Source organism: Aquarana catesbeiana, linkage group LG10 (assembly GCF_042186555.1).
Source record: "Aquarana catesbeiana isolate 2022-GZ linkage group LG10, ASM4218655v1, whole genome shotgun sequence".
Lineage (NCBI taxonomy): Eukaryota > Metazoa > Chordata > Amphibia > Anura > Ranidae > Aquarana > Aquarana catesbeiana.
Window position 1 is genome coordinate 107,069,840 of NC_133333.1, and position 18,393 is coordinate 107,088,232.

The following is an 18,393-nucleotide window of genomic DNA, read 5'->3' on the forward strand; positions in this document are numbered from 1 at the left end:
TCAATTGGGACACAGCAGCTGCATGGACATAGTCGAATGTTAAAATATGACCTGCAGGCAGGAAGGGATGCATGTATCCAAATGCACAGTGTCTCCATTCTGATCTGTGCACCCACTTCTATAGGTGAAGCTCTCTGGTGGACGCAGATGCAGCAAAAAGCGGCTCCGCAAACAGGACCTGTCTCAGTGCCTGTCTAAATAAGCCCTTAGGCTTATTAGTTTATCAAAACTAGAGCAGACAGAATTTTATGCAGCTGTGCATGGCAACCAATCAGCTCATAGATTTCATTTTTAAAGCTGAAAAAGTTGAAGATAGAAGCTGATTGGTTGCCATGTGCAGCTGTTCCGGATTCTGACTGCACCAGTTTTGATAAATTCCCCTCACTGTGTTTTACGTTTCTTACACCTGACTATATACTGCATTCTAAGTAAAGCACATTCTTTGTTAAAGTGGTCGTAAAAGCGTAAGGTTTTTAATCTTAATGCATTCTAAAAAACCTTCTGTGTGCAGCAGGCCTCCCAGCCCCACCTAATATACCTGAGCTAGATCCAGTGATGTCCACGAGAGCCTTGGTTGTCCGGGAACTCACATTACTTATTGGCTTTTGGCAGCAGCCATTGGCTCACACTTCTGTCAATCAAAGCCAGTGAGCCAATCAGAAGATGGAGGGGACGGAGTCAAACCATGGCTCCATGTGTGAATGAACACACGGAGCCGCAGTTCTGCACCGCACCTGCTTGGGTGCCCCCATAGAAAACTGCTTGCTGTGTGGGCTTCCAGAAAGATGGAGGGGCCAGAGGTGCCGGCGAAGGGACCAGAGAATGGGAGGATCCAAGTTGCTCTGTGCAAAACCACTACACACAGCAGGTAAATATAACATGTTTATTGTTTAGAAAAAAATAACAAAAAAACAAGACTTTAATATCACTTTGAGGTTAGCTGTGTAGTAAAAAATATGATATGCAATTTTATTTTAAAATGTGTATACTGACATTTGTACTGTCTGTGGCACAGTCATTAAAGCACTAGCAAGAAATGGGGAGAAGTTGGGACTTTGTATGAGGCAGAGATCTGGTAGGGTCTCATGCCCTATTTGCACTAGCAAGAAATGGGGAGAAGTTGGGACTTTGTATGAGGTAGAGATCTGGTAGGGTAGGGTCTCATGCCCTATTTGCACTAGCAAGAAATGGGGAGAAGTTGGGACTTTGTATAAGGCAGAGATCTGGTAGTCATTAAAGCATATGGTACAAAAAAGACGCCACTTGCTCCCATCTATAGCTGGCTCTCGCAGTAAGAAGCATTGGAAGGCTAACAACAGGTACAAACAAGGCCAAGGATAAATCCAAAGGAAAAACCAAGCTTAACTTACTACCAGCCTGGGGGGGGGGTGGGGGTGCAAATTGAGCCATACAAATCCACGGCTCAAATCGCACCTCGGAGACACTGCATGTAATTCGCACAGGAATGTACTGCAATTCCTGTGCGAATTACATGCGCTGTCCCGCACTGCAACAAAGTGAACCTGGGCTAAATCTCTTTGTAACTCAAATCCTAATGATACCTGTAATGATAATCTGTAACCCTAACCTGATTGCTACCTCTCTGTGTAACCCCAAGCATAACATTCATTGTAACCCCAACTCTAAAGCAAACTTTCTCAGTAACCCCAGCCCTTTTACTAACTTTAAGTGTAACCCCCAACCTTAACACTAATGCCCCGTACACACGGTCGGATTTTCCGACGGAAAATGTGTGATAGGACCTTGTTGTCGGAAATTCCGTCTGTGTGTGGGCTCCATCACACATTTTCCATCTGATTTTCCGACACACAAAGTTTGAGTGCAGGATATAAAATTTTCCGACAACAAAATCCGTTGTCGGAAATTCCGATCGTGTGTACACAAATCCGACGGACAAAGTGCCACGCATGCTCAGAATAAATAAAGAGATGAAAGCTATTGGCCACTGCCCCGTTTATAGTCCCGACGTACGTGTTTTATGTCACCGCGTTCAGAACGATCGGATTTTCCGACAACTTTGTGTGACCGTGTGTATGCAAGACAAGTTTGAGCCAACATCCGTCGGAAAAAATCCTAGGATTTTGTTGCAACCATAAGTTGCAGGAAAGAAACTTGCACAGTTTCCACATCAACACAGACAATGTTGACAGGGGGATCCCTCCTGCCGAGCAGTTATCTTCTCCCTACGGGGGTGGGCAGAGGAAGCCATGTGATTATTACTAGCGGCTATAGCAGCCACTTGCGATAATCAGAAGCAAATCTGGCAAGCTGATTGTACCCAAGTTGATATATTGATCAACTTGGTAAATTCAGCTTTCCCATTAATATTTCAAATCTTGGCCAGTTCCTGCTGAACCAGCCGAGATTCGAACCATCTATGGCCGGTCCAACCCTGACTGTAACCCTAATGATAACTCTCCTTGTAATCCCAATCCTAATGTAATCCCAGTCCTTTTGCTAACTCTATTTGTGACCCAAACTCTAACACCAACCCTCCCTCTAACCTTAAAAATAAACATCCCTATTATAAATGTAACTCCATATTTGTATACTTACCTTCATGATACAAACACTATGAGTTTAGCACCTGCACCTACTGTGTTGAGTTATTATATACAGTATCTCACAAAAGTGAGTACACCCCTCAGATATTTGTAAATATTTTAAATATATCTTTTCATGTGACAATACTGAAGAAATGATACTTTGTGACAATGTAAAGTAGCGAGTGTACAGCTTGTATAACAGTGGAAATTTGCTGTTCCCTCAAAATAACTCAACACAACTCAACACACGGTCATTAATGTCTAAACCGCTGGCAACAAAAGTGAGTACACCCCTAAGTGAAAATGTCCAAATTGGGCCCAAAGTGTCAATATTTTGTGTGGCCACCATTATTTTCCAGCACTGCCTTAACCCTCTTGGGTATGGAGTTCACCAGAGCTTCACAGGTTGCCACCGGAGTCTTCTGTGATGACGACATCACAGAGCTGGTGAATGTTAGAGACCTTGCGCTCCTCCACTTTCCATTCGAGGATGTCCCACAGATGCTCAATAGGGTTTAGATCTGAAGACATGCTTGGCCAGTCTATCACCTTTACCTGCAGCTTCGTTAGCAAGGAAGTGGTCATCTTGGAGGTGTGTTTGGGGTCGTTATGTTGGAATACTGCCCTGCAGCCCAGTGAGGGGATCATGCCCTGCTTCAGTATGTCACAGTACATGTTGGCATTCATGGTTTCCTCGATGAACTATAGCTCCCCAGTGCAGCACTCATGCAGCCCCAGACCATGACACTCCCACCACAATGCTTGACTGTAGGCAAGGCACACTTGTCTTTGTGCTCCTCACCTGGTTGCCACCACACACCCTTGACACCATCTGAACCAAATATGTTTATCTTGGTCTCATCAGACCACAAGACATGGTTCCATGTCCTTAGTCTGCTTGTCTTCAGCAAACTGCAGGCTTTCTTGTGCATCATCTTTCGAAGAGGCTTCCTTCTGGGACGACAGCCATGTAGACCAATTTGATGCAGTGTGTGGCGTATGGTCTGAGCACTGTTAGACTGACTACCCACCCACCCCTTCAAACTCTGCAGCAATGCTGGCAGCACTCATATGTCTATTTCCCAAAGACAACCTCTGGATATTATATTGATAAAGAAAAACTGTAAGCACAAACACTTGTTTGCATGTAAAAATACAACAGGCAGTGTGTGAGCAATAAAAGCTCAACAGTCCATACAGCGACAGTTCTTAGGATGAGATGACAGGCGGCAGCTGTCCTCAGAGAAAAGCCTGCATTACTTACCTTGTTAATAAATTGCATTTAATATACTACACTCAGGTGGCGCTTCCTGTGTCTCCCCCTTCTCAAACCTCTGGATATGATGCTGAGCACAAGCACTAAACTTCTTTGGTCGTCCATGGCGAGGCCTGTTCTGAGTGGAACCTGTGCTGTTAAACCACTGTATAGTCTTGGCCACTGTGCTGCCGCTCAGTTTCAGGGTCTTGACAATCTTCTTATAGCCTAGGCCATCTTTATGTAGAGCAAAATTCATTTTTTCAGATCCTCAGAGAGTTCTTTGCCATGAGGTGCCATTTTGAACTTCCAGTGGCCAGTATGAGAGAGTGAGAGCGATGACACTAAATTTAACACACCTGCTCCCTATTCACACCTGAGACCTTGTAACACTAACGAGTCACATGACACCGGGGAGGGAAAATGGCTAATTGGGCCCAATTTGTACTCACTTTTGTTGCCAGTGGTTTAGACAATAATGTCTGTGTGTTAAGTTATTTAGAGGGGACAGCAAATTTACACTGTTATACAAGCTGTACACTCACTTTACATTGTACCAAAGTGTCATTTCTTCAGTGTTACGCATCCCAAATAATATAAAATGTACAGTATCCATCATATTTAAAGGTGACCATTATCTTTCTCCATGGCTAGCATAAATAGCTTAATAATTTATTTAATACAATCTGTTAAAAATGTCGGTTTGGAGTGTTTCCAATATCTAGCAATTATGATCTTGGCTGCAAGGATCAAAAAGATGACTGAGTCATTTTTTTGGCTAAACATATGAAAACGATCAGGTAAATGTAAATACCATTATCTAAGTTTGATTAAAAACACTTGTAGAGATTGAATATATACATATGGGGGCAGCCATATTTGTTCATTATATAACTAAGCTTTGCTCACTGCAGACCCTCTTATCTCACTAAGGTCTGTCTGTCTGAAAAAAAAAGACATTCTGTAGTCTCTAGTTCCTGGTGTTGTCAGTCACAATGCATCTGGTAGTGAGTTGCCTCACCTTTGCCTTCGCTAGAAGTGATATGATATAGCTCAGAGTGGCTTTGTTTTAAAGTGATTATAAAAAGGTGGCAATAAAAAAAATATGATGTTTTGGGTATTGCGTATATACTGTATGCCCTGTTGAAAGTGTACGTAAACCATAACAATGAACTTCTCGTATATGGTCCCATTTGGTCTTTTACTTATACTATCCATATACCATCAAAAACATTTTGTTAACTGCTTGCTGCCCGCCCCACCATCAAATGACGGCCGGGCGGTGCAGCTCTCGTTCTGGAACGCCGTCATATGACGGCGTCCCAGAACAGCGGCTCTTGCGTCCCTGCGGGGGCGTGCGGTGGTCGTGCCGTGTTGCTAGGACATGGCACGACCCTGATCTCTGTAAAGAGCTGCATCTGTGGCTCTTTAACCATATGATCGGCTGTGTCCAATCACAGCCAGTCACATGTAAACAAGGAGATGCCGGTAATCGGCTCTCATTGCCTCACACTGACAGAGTGTGAGGAGAGGAGAGCTGATCAGCGGCATCTCCTCACAGGGGTACATCTAGGGATGTAATCAGGGCACTGATCATCAGTGCCCTGATTACAATAAATAAATACAGTGTCACAAAACAGTGCCCACCAATGCCAGCATACAGTGCCCACCAGTGGCAGCAATCAGTGCCCACCACTGCCCACAAGTGCCACCAATCAGTGCCCATTAGTGATGCCAGTCAGTGCTGGCAATCAGTGCCACCTATCGGTGCTGCCCATCAATGCCCATCACTGCTGTTGATCAATGCCCATCAGTGTCACCCATCAGTGCCCAACTGTGCCACCTATCTGTGCCACCTATCCGTGCTGCCTATCCGTGCCCACCAGTGCCACCTATCAGTGCCCACCAGTGCTGCCTATCAGTGCCCAGCAGTGCCGCCTATTAGCCCCATAAGTGCCACCCAAGTGTGCCCATCAGTGCCTCCTATCAGTGCTCATCAGTGCCACATATCAGTGCCACCTATCAGTGCCCATAAGTGCAGTATATTAGTGCCTCCTTATCAGTGCCACCTCATCAGTGCCCATAAATTCTGCCTCATCAGTGCCCATAAGTGCCACCTCATCAATGCCCACGAGTTCAGCCTATCAGTGCCCATTAGTGCCGCTTCATCAGCGCACATCAGTAAAGGCAAAAAATTACTTAGTTACAAAATTTACTGACAGAAAAAAAGTAAAAAAACATTTTTTTTCAAAATTTTTGGTCTTTTTTTTTTGTAAAAAATAAAAAACCAGCAGTGATTAAATACCACCAAAAGAAAGCTTTTTGTTTGAAGAATATGATAAAAAATGTGTTTGGATTCAGTGTAGCATGACCACGTAATTGTCATTCAAAGTGCAACAGTGTTGAAAGCTGAAAATGGCTTGGGCAGGAAGGGGGTGTAAGTGCCTTGTAGGCAAGCGGTTAAATATGTTTGATATGAGCTTCCTGTCCTGAGTATAGAGCAACACTTCACTTTGGTATGGAAAAAAATGAGAGGGGGTGGGTTCTGTAGCTCTATCTTGTTTCTGTTGCCCTGAGACATAAGGGTAACTGAACGTTGTCATCCTAAGAAAGGAATTGTATTACTAACACCACTACCAGATGAAAATAGGGAAATAAAACTAATGCAATTACCACTTTTAAAGATGGTATGCTTCATTACTAGTTATATTAAATTATTGTTTTTGCGTTTCGAGTTTTAATACAAAGTTAAAGCGGTTCTCTGCCCCCCCCAATTTTTTAAAAACCCCTGTATACCTTGTGGTGGGTACTGAATGGGGTGATCCCCTTCCTTTCTCAGGATGACGCGCTGCTAAGCCCCCCCCCTTTTCTCTATGAAGCACGATGCCTCCTGGGATATGTGACATGCATATCCCAGGAGCAATAGCAGGCATACAGCCCACAATTTGCCTAGGTGAATGATGGCATTAGGTGGCAGGACAGGATTTTTTTAAAGAAAAAAGTAAACAAACAAAAAAAAAGTGCACTTTACATGAGGAGGAGGGAATGGAGAGGAGGGAACTTCACAATAAGGGAGAAGTTCTGCTTTAAACATACAGTATATATACAGTATATATACAGATACAGTCCCCTTTAGCAATTCTACCACTAATGTGATTGTAGCTCCATTTCAATTGTCATTGTAATTTCCAGCAAAATTGTGTTACATAAAGTAATGGCAAAACAGGAAAGTGTTGATTTACTAAAGGCAAATAGACTGTGCCCTTTGCAAGGGAATTATCTTCAGAGCTTAGTGAATGGTGTGAATCTCTGCTGACTTCCATCATCCAATCATCTGCAAGCAAAATGCTGTTTTTTTTTCTCTTGCACATGCTTAGGTAATTTTTGCAACGTAAAATGTCTCTACATTTACTGAGCTCTGGAGAAAATTCCCTGGCAAAATGAACTTTATTGTCTATTTGTCTTTGGTAAATCAACCTCTTTATGTCTACTCTGTGTCTGGATTCAAGGCATCTTAATTCCAAATGGTATTCCTCCAATACTTTTTGTACCCATTTGTGAAGATGGTCATAACATGCCACATATCCTGGAAACATCTACAAGTAATAGTTTGCTTTACTTTCTTCTGATTCTCACTGATATTGGAAAAATCAAACTTTTTTTTATAAGTGATCACATTCCCTCTGTTCTCAGTTGCAAGTGTCAGGGAAGGAGAAATAGCAGCACTGTGGTCTTACCAGTGAATGGCTGTACGGGGGGGGGCGTTTCAGCACCAGTCTGATCATTGGAGGAGCGCAGGCTGAGTTCCCAGTACAGCCAGGAAACTGACCTCGCTGTGCTCTCATGCCTAATGTGGTCAGTTTTTAATAAGAAAGCAGAGTGAATGGCAGGATAACCATGTATTTCACACAAAGGAAGCAATTCAAAGAGAACAGGATATGTTTTCTTACAAGTGCATGGCACAGCATAGACATATCAGGAATATGAAATGTTGGGTTTACGTACTTTAATTGACTACATTTCAGAGGTAAACCCTCTACAACTACAACAATATTGGTGGTGAACAAAGTTGGGCATTGTTACTCTCTTTTTCTCTCCTCACTGGCTCAGAGGCAACGGGAGCCATCGACATTACTGTCAATCACAGCCAATGAGGAGGGAGAGGGGGGAAGGCTGAGCCACAATCTGTGTGTTAATGGGAACACCGAGAGTGGCTTGGAAGCAAGCCTGCATGAGTGCCCCCATAACAAGAGTCTTGCATTGGGGGAACTGAGTCAGGGGTGTGCGGGAACACCGATGAGGAACCTGAGAAGAGGAGAGGAGGATCAGAAATGTTAAGTATAAAATGTTTGTTATTTTAAAAAAAAAAACTTTTACAATCACTTCAAACTTTCTCTATATGTTTAAAAACCTCTAGATTAAAAGAAACTATATGACTCAGCATGCCAACTATCAACAATAACACTTAAAGTAAATGAAGATAAAATCAAGTGCTTTCTGAGAAGAAAGTGGTAATCTGGTTTCCAGCACTGGTTTCCAACATCCTACCTTTGTTTATAACATGTCCATTACATTATAAGTAGAAAAAAACTACCACCCAGATGCCAAAATAAAGCATTTTCTTCTAATTTTGCATGTTGTGCTCAGGTCATCAATCCGTTGTGCTCATTAGCTGAGCTTTCATTTTTTCATTTTTTAGTATAAAGAATATGAGTGTTCAGAAGAAGATCAATATCTTCAAAAGAGTTTTATTTTTAATGAAATGTGTAGGTGTGGAAAGTTTCATGAATAGGCGGTATAGCTTCCTGGGAAGCTAGTGAGATGCATGACTGATCAGCACTAGGTAGTGAACCAGAAATTGCACTTATTGTCTACTGTGTAAGAACAAATAAGTAATGTATAGAGTTAAGATTTTCCCTCGGTGTCCATCATGACTCTCGTTTTTTTATAAATACGTATGAAGAAATCGAGTATCGGAATGTCTTCAACAACATTGCAGAATTAGGATGATTTTGGGGTTCAGCATGAGTTCAAAGTAAAGCCAGACCATTTGTAGTTTGCAGAACCACCTAACTAATGAATCATTTCACTTCCATAACAATCAACCAATAAATTTTTTTTTTTCTGGCCTTTGAACCTTGGTCAGATTGCTTAGAAGGGCTAATAAAGGGACATTTGGATAAGCTAGCTCACTCACAATAAAATGTTTGGTCCCCATTAGACACCTCCATTAGACTCCCACATATTGACACAGGTGTGTGCTGAACTGTAATAAGGAAAGTATGAGAATTTCTGCAGATAACATACATTGGGACATATTCATGTATTTTCTGCCCAAGCCACCCCAATGTGCTTACCTCTTACTTACCTAGTCAATGGCAGCTTTGAATCTACACCTTTCTGTTCACAATTTTTTAAATAAAATCTGTTCTGAGTCCATAATTTCCTGTATCATCATGTAACCATTTAGGAAGCCTTATACCCCATCATGCCCCATTTGCCTTACTGCAAACACAGAGTAGAGTGCGCTTACCATTTTGGACCACACCTCCCTCATTACTATGCTACCTCTTTTTTATTTTCATCCACTTTCTACTTAGTCCTTTAGGGTGGCCATACACTGTACAATCTGATTGTACAATCTTCTTTAGATCTACCATCAGCTATGTAGAGCAAGGGTCTGCCTGATTTGATACAAATTGAATGGATAGTTCAGGTGGGTTTAGTAGTCTAATCTAAAGGATTTTGTACAGAGATTGTACAATTAGATTGCATAGTGTATGGCCAGCTTTATACCAGTACATGGTAGGGAGACATTCAGCTGTCACTATACTTGTGTAAACTTTAGGCCCCATTTAGGCCCCATTTAGACCCCATTCACACTTGTAGTGAAGGTGCACATTTTTTTTACGCAATTTTCCCATGATACGCATAGGGCAGTCCACTGATTTCAATGGGCTGCCCTATGCACAGCAAATGCGGCAAAGTAGCTCATGCGAGATTTTGGTATGTTGCGGTTTGCCCATTTTTTTACTGTGCATATTGCTGCATTTGTCACATATTTTTTCATGTGGCAAACTGCATGTTTGCGTCTGCGCTTGGGGTGTCATTAAGAACTAATGACACAGAAGCTCAACTATTTCACTTTAGGTGTATAAAGGTGGCTATACACTATACAATTTGATTGTACAATCTCTGTACAATCTCCATTAGTTTTACAAAAACTGTATAATAGGAGGACATACCTATCTATCCAATCACTCTGTATCCAATCAGGCAGGCCCTTGCACTACATCGCTTATGGTAGATCTAAAGGATATTGCACAATTAGATTTTATAGTATATGGTGAGCTTTACAGACTTCCAGGGACACCCTTCTCCTGTTTTTAATACTACAGCTCTGCTTCACATCTGATTGCTCATCTCCTGCACACTCTGCCAAATGAACAATAAATACAAAACAATGGATCATCAGAGGAAGTGGAAGCAATTTCCTGGAAGGGGAGGACAGGCACAGGGTGTGTTAATGAGGTCAGTTGCTGAACTACTTCCTTCTAATGGTTTTCTCGTCCCAAATACCAGGAATTTACTTTAGGAGACACTGGAGGCTGAGGTAAGGGCTGCCCTTTGACATAAACGTTTTCCTTTCTGCAACAAAGGTACATTAATGGCACATTTTTGATGTTACTGTAACCATTGTATTATATTATGCTCCTAATAAACATCCATTATCATTTCTTTCCCATCTTTTTCATGTATTTGATTTATACAAGTTAGGTACAGTGATATTATGTGGAGACTCGAACCAAGTCCTTTTTCTCTTCTTGGATAAATCTCCCCCTTCTCCCTCATCCTGTTCCCCTAAGCTTTCATTTCAGCAACTTATCTCTAAGCATAACATGTTAGACTCTTGGCGTGAGCTCAATCCAGCTCCTAAACGCTTTACATATTACTCCCATCCAAACAAATCGTTTTCTAGGATAGATCATATCTTCCTAAGTGTTGGCATGGCCCCAGAGATCCTATCATCAGTTATTACGCCCTTTACTTGGTCCGATCATAGTGCAGTTTGTACTACCATCTCCTCCCCTATCCCGAGATCCCAGGATTCGTCTTGGTGCATTAATGACTCCATTCTAACTCACCCATCCCATTGTCTTCATATTAAACATGCTCTCTCTTTAATAACACTTCTGCAGAAATTTCCCCTCTCGCTCTTTGGGAAGCCCAGAAACCTGTATTTCGAGGTACGCTTATCCTGCAAGCATAATTTCTCAAACACAAGCGCAAGCTTCTACACCAAAAATTAGAAAATGACTGCAATCTGTGTAATGCATCATGCTGCATTCCCAAATTCTCCCTCCACTTCTGCTAAAGCTAAACTTGATAGAGCTCCCTTAGAATTCAACCTGTTTCTCACTGACTCTGCAGATAAATTAATACATACATCACAACACCTTTATTACCTCAAAGCAAACAAACCAGATACCCTATTAGCTCGAACCTTGTGCTCACTGCAAAAACCTACAACTGTGCGGCTCAAACTAAACCGTGATTCATACACAAGTAACCCTGTCAAAATTTTACACACATTCTGCTCAAATCTTGCTAAATTATATTCACCCAACCATAATTTTGACCATGCTGCTGCTAATTCCCTTTTTTTAACAAATTAGCCCCTTCCAACACTCTCACAAACCCACCATGAATGACCCGAGAGTCCCATCTCTGCAATAAAAGTCATCACGGCTATTAAGGCTTTAAAACTTTATAAATGTTCTGGCCCAGATAGATTTTCTGCTTTCTACTACAAAAAATGTTCTGATATATTATCTCCTATCCTAACTGAGGCCTTCAATACGTTGTTGAGGGGACAGAATCCTTAATGCCCATAAGTTCCATGCTTCCCAAATCTAAATCTAATACAACCTCTTGAACAAATTACTGTCCTATTTCACTTCTTAATATTGACATTAAACTTTTAGCTAAAATACTTGCAACCTGCTTGAATCAAATAATATCCGAACTTGTTCATCGAGATCAAGTTGGGTTTATCCCCTCGCGTCAAGCAAGTGATAATATTCGTAGAGCTTCCGTTCTGTCTCGCCCATGTCGCCAAAATCAGGCGTCTACCTGCACATTTTTTATTTCTTGATATAAGAAAAGCATTCGACACTGTCTCATGGCCATGCTTACAATATATTAATATATTCTTCAAAAATGGGGGTTTGGACCGCATTTTCTGAAGTGGATTTCATCCTTATACGACAAGCCGAATGCATTTATCAAATATGCTGGTTTTAAATCAGACCCTTTCTTTATTAGGAGAGGCACCCGTCAAGGATGTCCTCTTTCCCCCCTCCTATTTGCACTCCTCATTTGGCCCATTTAATTCGATCTGATCCAAACATAAAAGTTATTGAATTAGCTGGATGTCATCATAAAGTATGTCTTTTTTCAGATGACATCTTATTCTTCTTGTCATCTCCCCATATCACAGCACCCAATCTTCTCTCTGTCCTAAACCGTTTTGTACACATTTCGGGCTTAACAGTTAACTATCAAAAATCAACTGCACTCAACATTTCCTTGCCTCCCTCAGACCTTCAGGTTGCTAAAGATTCACTTTCCTTCTCTTGGACATCTCATAGACTTCCATACCTAGGAATACAACTCACTCCTAAAATAAACGACTTATACTCACCTAACTTCCCTCCATTACTAAAACAGGTTACTGAATTATTATCACACTGGTCCTCTATCCCTCTATCCTGGATAGGCAAAATTAATGTAATTAAGATGGCTATATTGCCCAAGTTTTTATATCTTTTTAGAGTCTTACCTGTCCCAGTTCCATCTATTTTTTTACAGTTTATACACACACAATTATCTCCTTTACTTGGGATAAAACAAAACCTCGAACCACTCTCCCCTAATGCTGTGGAGGTTTAGGTCTCCCAAATATTTCTGCTTACTATCATGCTGCACACCTTGCACATTTACCAAAATACCACGTGATCAAAGAAATTCCTTTATGGGTAGCAATTGAGTCTATTGACTGTGACTCAGTATGTACTATGTTATGGTTAAGACCAATGATCGTACTTTTATTTGCAATCCTGTAAAAAAACATTCTTTATCCATCTGGGACAGATTCAAAACTTCTCTTGGCCTTTAACCTCTTCCCAACCAGCCACCGCAGTTGTACTGCAGCATATTGGCTCTCCTGGGCGAAACAACATTACCTTACGTTGGTTCGCCTTTTGACCACTAGGGGGCACGTGTGTGGCGCTGGAGCCAATGTGCATGCCCGGCGGTCGCGATGACCACTGGGCACCCATGATTGCTCCACACAGAGACAGAACGGAGATCTGTCAATGTAAACAGACAGATCTCTGTGCTGTCAGGGGTGAGGAGAGCGATCTGTTGTTCATACTAAGTATGAACAACGATTGCTCTCCTCACTCAGGCAGTCCCATCCCCCTACAGTTAGAATCACTCCCCAGGACACAAAATTAACCCCTTGATTGCCCCCAAGTGTAAACCCCTTCCCTGCCAGTGACATTTACACAGTAATCCATGCATTTTTTATAGCACTGATCGCTGTATAACTGCCAATGGTCCCAAAAATGTGCCAAAAGTGTCCGATATATCCGCCATAATGTCGCAGTCTTGATAAAAATCGTTGATCACTGCCATTACTATTAAAAAAAAAAAATAATAATTAAAAAGCCATAAATCTTTCCTCAATTTTATAGATGCTATAACTTTTGCGCAAACCAATCAATATACGCCTTTTGTGATTTTTATTACTAAAAATATCTAGTAGAATACATATTGGCCTAAACTAAGGAAAAAAATAACTTTTTTTTTAAAAATTGGGGATATTTATTATAGCAGAAAGTACAAAATATCAAAATATTGTGTTTTTTTCAAAATTGTCGCTCTTTTTTTGTTTATAGCACAAAGCATAAAAAACGCAGAGATGATCAAATACCACCAAAAGAAAGCTCTATTTTTGGGAAAAAAAAAGGACGTCAATTTTGTTTGGGTACAACGTTGCACGACTGAATTGTCAGTTAAATCAATGCAGTGTCGTATCGCAAAAATGGCTTGGTCATTGAGCAGCCAAATCTTCCGGGGCTGAAGTGGTTAATCTCTTCATTTACCACTCTTTTCTTTTTGTTTTGTTAAACATTTTGGTAAAATCTTTTTACCCTGCCTGGATTGCTCCTAATTCTCTCAAAGCTTACAGGTAATTTATAGACATGTGCACACTGAAATATTTCGTTTCGGAATTTCGTTTTCGTCCGAAAAATAAATTTATGTAGTTACTCCCGAAATTCGTTTTTATTTATTTTGTTTTTCGTTAAAAATTGCATTCGTCCGGAAATCCAAATTAAGGTCGAATTTGTCATTGAAGGCTTATGGTGTCTGTCGAATGTTCAAAGAAGATTCGACGGAGCAGCTAAACTGTACAACACCGTATAGTTTACCTGCTCCGTCGAATCTTCTTAGAACTTTCAACAGACACCATAAGCCATAGTACGTGTTTACTCAGATCTAGCTATTTTACTGCTCCTCCTCTTTGGTTACAATCAGCCAATAACATTCATCATCATCATTATTTTTATTTATCTTTTCTCCCCTACGTCGAATCTTTTCTCCCCTACGTCAAATCTTTTCTCTCTACGTTGAATCTTTTCTCTCTACGTCGAATCTTTTCTCTCTATGTAGAATAGTCTTGGACTAATAGAGCTAAGGTTAGGCACATTCGACCACAGGTTTGATGGACACAGATTGTTATTGTCATCATCATGTCGAATCTCCTATCTATATCGAACTGTTGTAGCAATGAAAACGAAAATAAAGCATTTGTTTATGTCGGATCTTTTGTTTTTCGGACTCTGCACTTTCGTTATCGTTTGTTAAAACGATAACGAAAATACCTGAAATTTGGACGAAAATGCATTTGGACGAAAACGAATGCACATGTCTAGTAATTTATCCCATTTATTTAATTTGGTATCTGCCTCCTCCATACATTAGTTTCCTAGTTTGTGTGATACATTTTGACTTCCTCAATCGGAACTGTTCTGATATGTGCAAATCAAAAAAATGTTCCAACCTTATCTCAATTCTAACTCACAACTATCCCAGGTGTCGCATTTTGAATGCATATGTATTTCTGACCCTCATGCTAGAGGACTTGTTTTGTTTCTCTATAATCAAATTTTAACTAGTACTAACACTGGTTCCCCCTCATATGTCTCCAAATGGGAACTAGACCTTAATCACTCATTAGGACCCCTTTCACACTGAGGTCATGGCCGTGTTTGCGGTAAAGCGCCACTTGTTTTAGTGGCACTTTACCACTGTTTAAGTTGCGCTTTTCAGCTGCTAGCGGGGCACTTTAAACCCTAAAGAAGGGGTTACTCTCCCGTGTTGAGGCAGTTCCGAAACGCTTTTCAGGTGCTTCGGAAGCGCTGCCCATTCATTCCCATGGGCAGGGCGTTTTGGGAACGCTAAAGGGGGGAGGGGCGCACTCTGAGCTTCTGGCTTCTCCTGCTCCGTACTGTGACATGCAGAGGAGTTGTACTGATGCCGCCTCTGATCAGTTTTTGTGTCTTCTAGTTGCTCACAACCTATACACAGCACTGAGGGGGTTTTAGAGCACTTCTCGAGCTCTGTGGAACAAGTCTGATAGGCGGGTGGGTGGAACAATGGGCGGGGACAAAAGCCGGCAGAAGATGACAGGACTTGACCCAGATAGATGTCATACTGCTGAAGCACACAGAGTACAGGTACAGTGCAGTCATCTTCTACCATACTCAGTTAAAGAGGAGTTCGGCCCTCCCCCTCCAAAAATTAAGGCTACTTTTGTTTCAAACATTTTTATTATGTTTTCATAAGTTTAAACAACAGATGTAGAGTAATATCATACATGGAAATACAATATTTGAAGGAACATAAAATAATAATAATGAAGTTTCATTAGCAATAAACATTAAAATAAGGTAATAATTAATAGATGATACAATGTTACTTGTAACATATATGACTGAAATTAAGATACACTTATTTTAGTAGTGAGTATGGAGAATAGAAATAATTCAGTAGAATATTGTACCTATGGTTTTGAGTAAAGAGCCTGATAGTTCAAATATGTATGAGATGGTAAATTAGAAGTGTTACAGGGCAATCAGGAGAAATAGATAAGTTTTCCAGGGCCAAGTTCCTGTAAATTGGCTTGGTATTATCTGGAAATATGAGTAATATTTCAGATTATCCCGTAAGACTCCTACTATAGTAAAATAACTAGTGTTAAAAGAAGGAGAAGCTTAGTTAATGTTATGATAAAGAGACATTGGGATGAGAAATGGGGTATGTCTCCAGAGGGGTTCAGTAGACTCGGAAGGTAAAAATGAATGAATGAATTAAATCATATAACAGATTATAGATCCTAAGCCCTTAAGGGAGTCGTAAAGAGGTGTCAAAGCCCAGTGGTAGGAAATGTTCAACCCATGGTTTCCACAGGGCTTCGAATTTACATATATTATAAAGATAGATTGCTTCTGTTTTTGCATGAATTAAGGATTGGGTAACTCTTTGTTTGACTGATGATATATTAAGTGAATCTGTTTTCCAGGCTTATGACTTGTTTTGCTGCTGTTGTTACAAAGAGCATGAGTTTAAATTGCCGTTTTGACAAGGCATGTGGTTTACTATTCAGGAGTGCAGTAGTTCCATCAGGCAGTAATATAACTTTGAACATTATGGAAAGAATACAATATTCCCAACATGTGGCCCTTCCTAAGACCAGGCGCTCATGGAGAGAATAAAAAATATAAAAATATAAAATAAATACCCAAATGGATATCAATTTGAGATAGGAGAACTACAATACACCTCCCTCTCACTCAATGCAATTGCCAATTGAAGGCGAGAGAAAGCTGCTACCTTTAATCAATCAACTGATAGGTATACAATATAATCACACACATCCAATGTAGGGCAGCGCTAAAGTTCAAAATCATAATACTCCTATTATCATTAATGGAGTACAACCAGCAGTAGTTGTGTTGTAAACATCAAAAAAGTAAAAAAATAACTATCCCACAGTCAGTGTAAAGTGCATAAATCAATTGGGGTCCAAGATGTCGCTTGGTCCGCTATCTGCAACGATCCACCACCAACACCTCCACTCGTGAGACAAACAGGGGGGACAAGCCTTCCCCTTTTATAGGTACTCTTACCAGATTGACCTGGAAAATAAGCAAAACAACCCTACAAGGGGGCGTCTCCTACCTTGCTCTGTATACAGTACTCGTGGGTTCCTGCATTGGACTGCATAATAATATTGCATTGGGCTGCATAATAATATTTTGTAAGATCTGGAACACCCAAACCACCCTGAATTTTAGGAGCATATAGGGTATGTTTAGGTATTCAAGGCTTTATCTTACCCCAGATAAAATGTAAGGTTTTACGTTGTATGATGCGTAAGAAGTGTGATGGTATAGATATAGGAAGTACCCGAAAAAGATAAAGATGTTTTGGAAGGATGGACATTTTTATCACTGTAATTCTACCTAACCAGGCCAATGGCATGGTTGACAAATTATTGAGAAGTTTACTAAAGTGGTTGGAAACCCTAATAAAAAAAAAAAAAAAAAAAAACCTGCAAGACAAAGACATATTGAGCTAGTATGCATAGCATACTAGCTCATTATGAATTACTTACCTGAGATCAAAGCCCCCGCAGCGGTCCTCGTTCACCCCTCCGGTGACCGACATCTCTCCCGGGGGTTGCTTCTGGGTATCGCAGTTCTGGCGCTGTGATTGGCCTGGGCCACAATGAGGTCACTCCCGTTCATGCGCGCGGGAGCCACCGGTAACGGCACAGTCTAACTGGAGCAACGGCATGTACGTGCCATTGCTTTAGTTTGCTTAACTGAGTATGTGCCAATTGGCACATGCAAATACAGGGATATCTCCTAAACCGTGTAGGTTTAGGAGATATCCAGTGTAGCTACAGGTAAGCCTAATTATAGGCTTGCCTGTAGTAAAAAGTGTTTGTAAAGGGTTTACAACCACTTTAAGTTGTGAAAGCATAGGTGGGTAATTTGTTGCATACCATTCCAAAGGGTTAGCTGTACAGTTAATTCCCAATTAGGAGATAAACGTTGTAGACCAGGTAAATGGTAGGGAGTGAAGTAGTTGGGTTTGGATAGCATGCATCAATGATATATTTAGAGCTTTGGATTTGTGAGGGTTTATTGAAAGGCTACTTGTTCACATTTGGAAAGGATGTTCAGAAGAGTTGGCGATGAAGTTATAGGTGAAGTAAGGAATATTAGGACATCATCTGCAAACAGACATAATTTATGGTGATATCTACCAAGTTCAAGTCCCTTTATATTTGGGTTGGATCGAATGAGTTGGGCCGGGGGTTCAAATGCCAATGCAAAGAGGAGAGGGAAAAGGGGGCATCCCTGCCTGGTTCCTCTCTCAACATTAATAGGATCAGATTTAAATCCTGAGTAGGAGATATATGCTTTCAGATGTTGA

At 40.9% G+C, this 18,393-nt stretch overlaps 1 protein-coding gene across 3 annotated transcripts in view; it reads right to left on the bottom strand.

The window, feature by feature from the left end:
• POU2AF1 (POU class 2 homeobox associating factor 1) overlaps positions 1 to 18,393 on the bottom strand; it is a 177,917-nt gene that overhangs the window by 116,333 nt on the left and 43,191 nt on the right. The window lies entirely within an intron of this gene.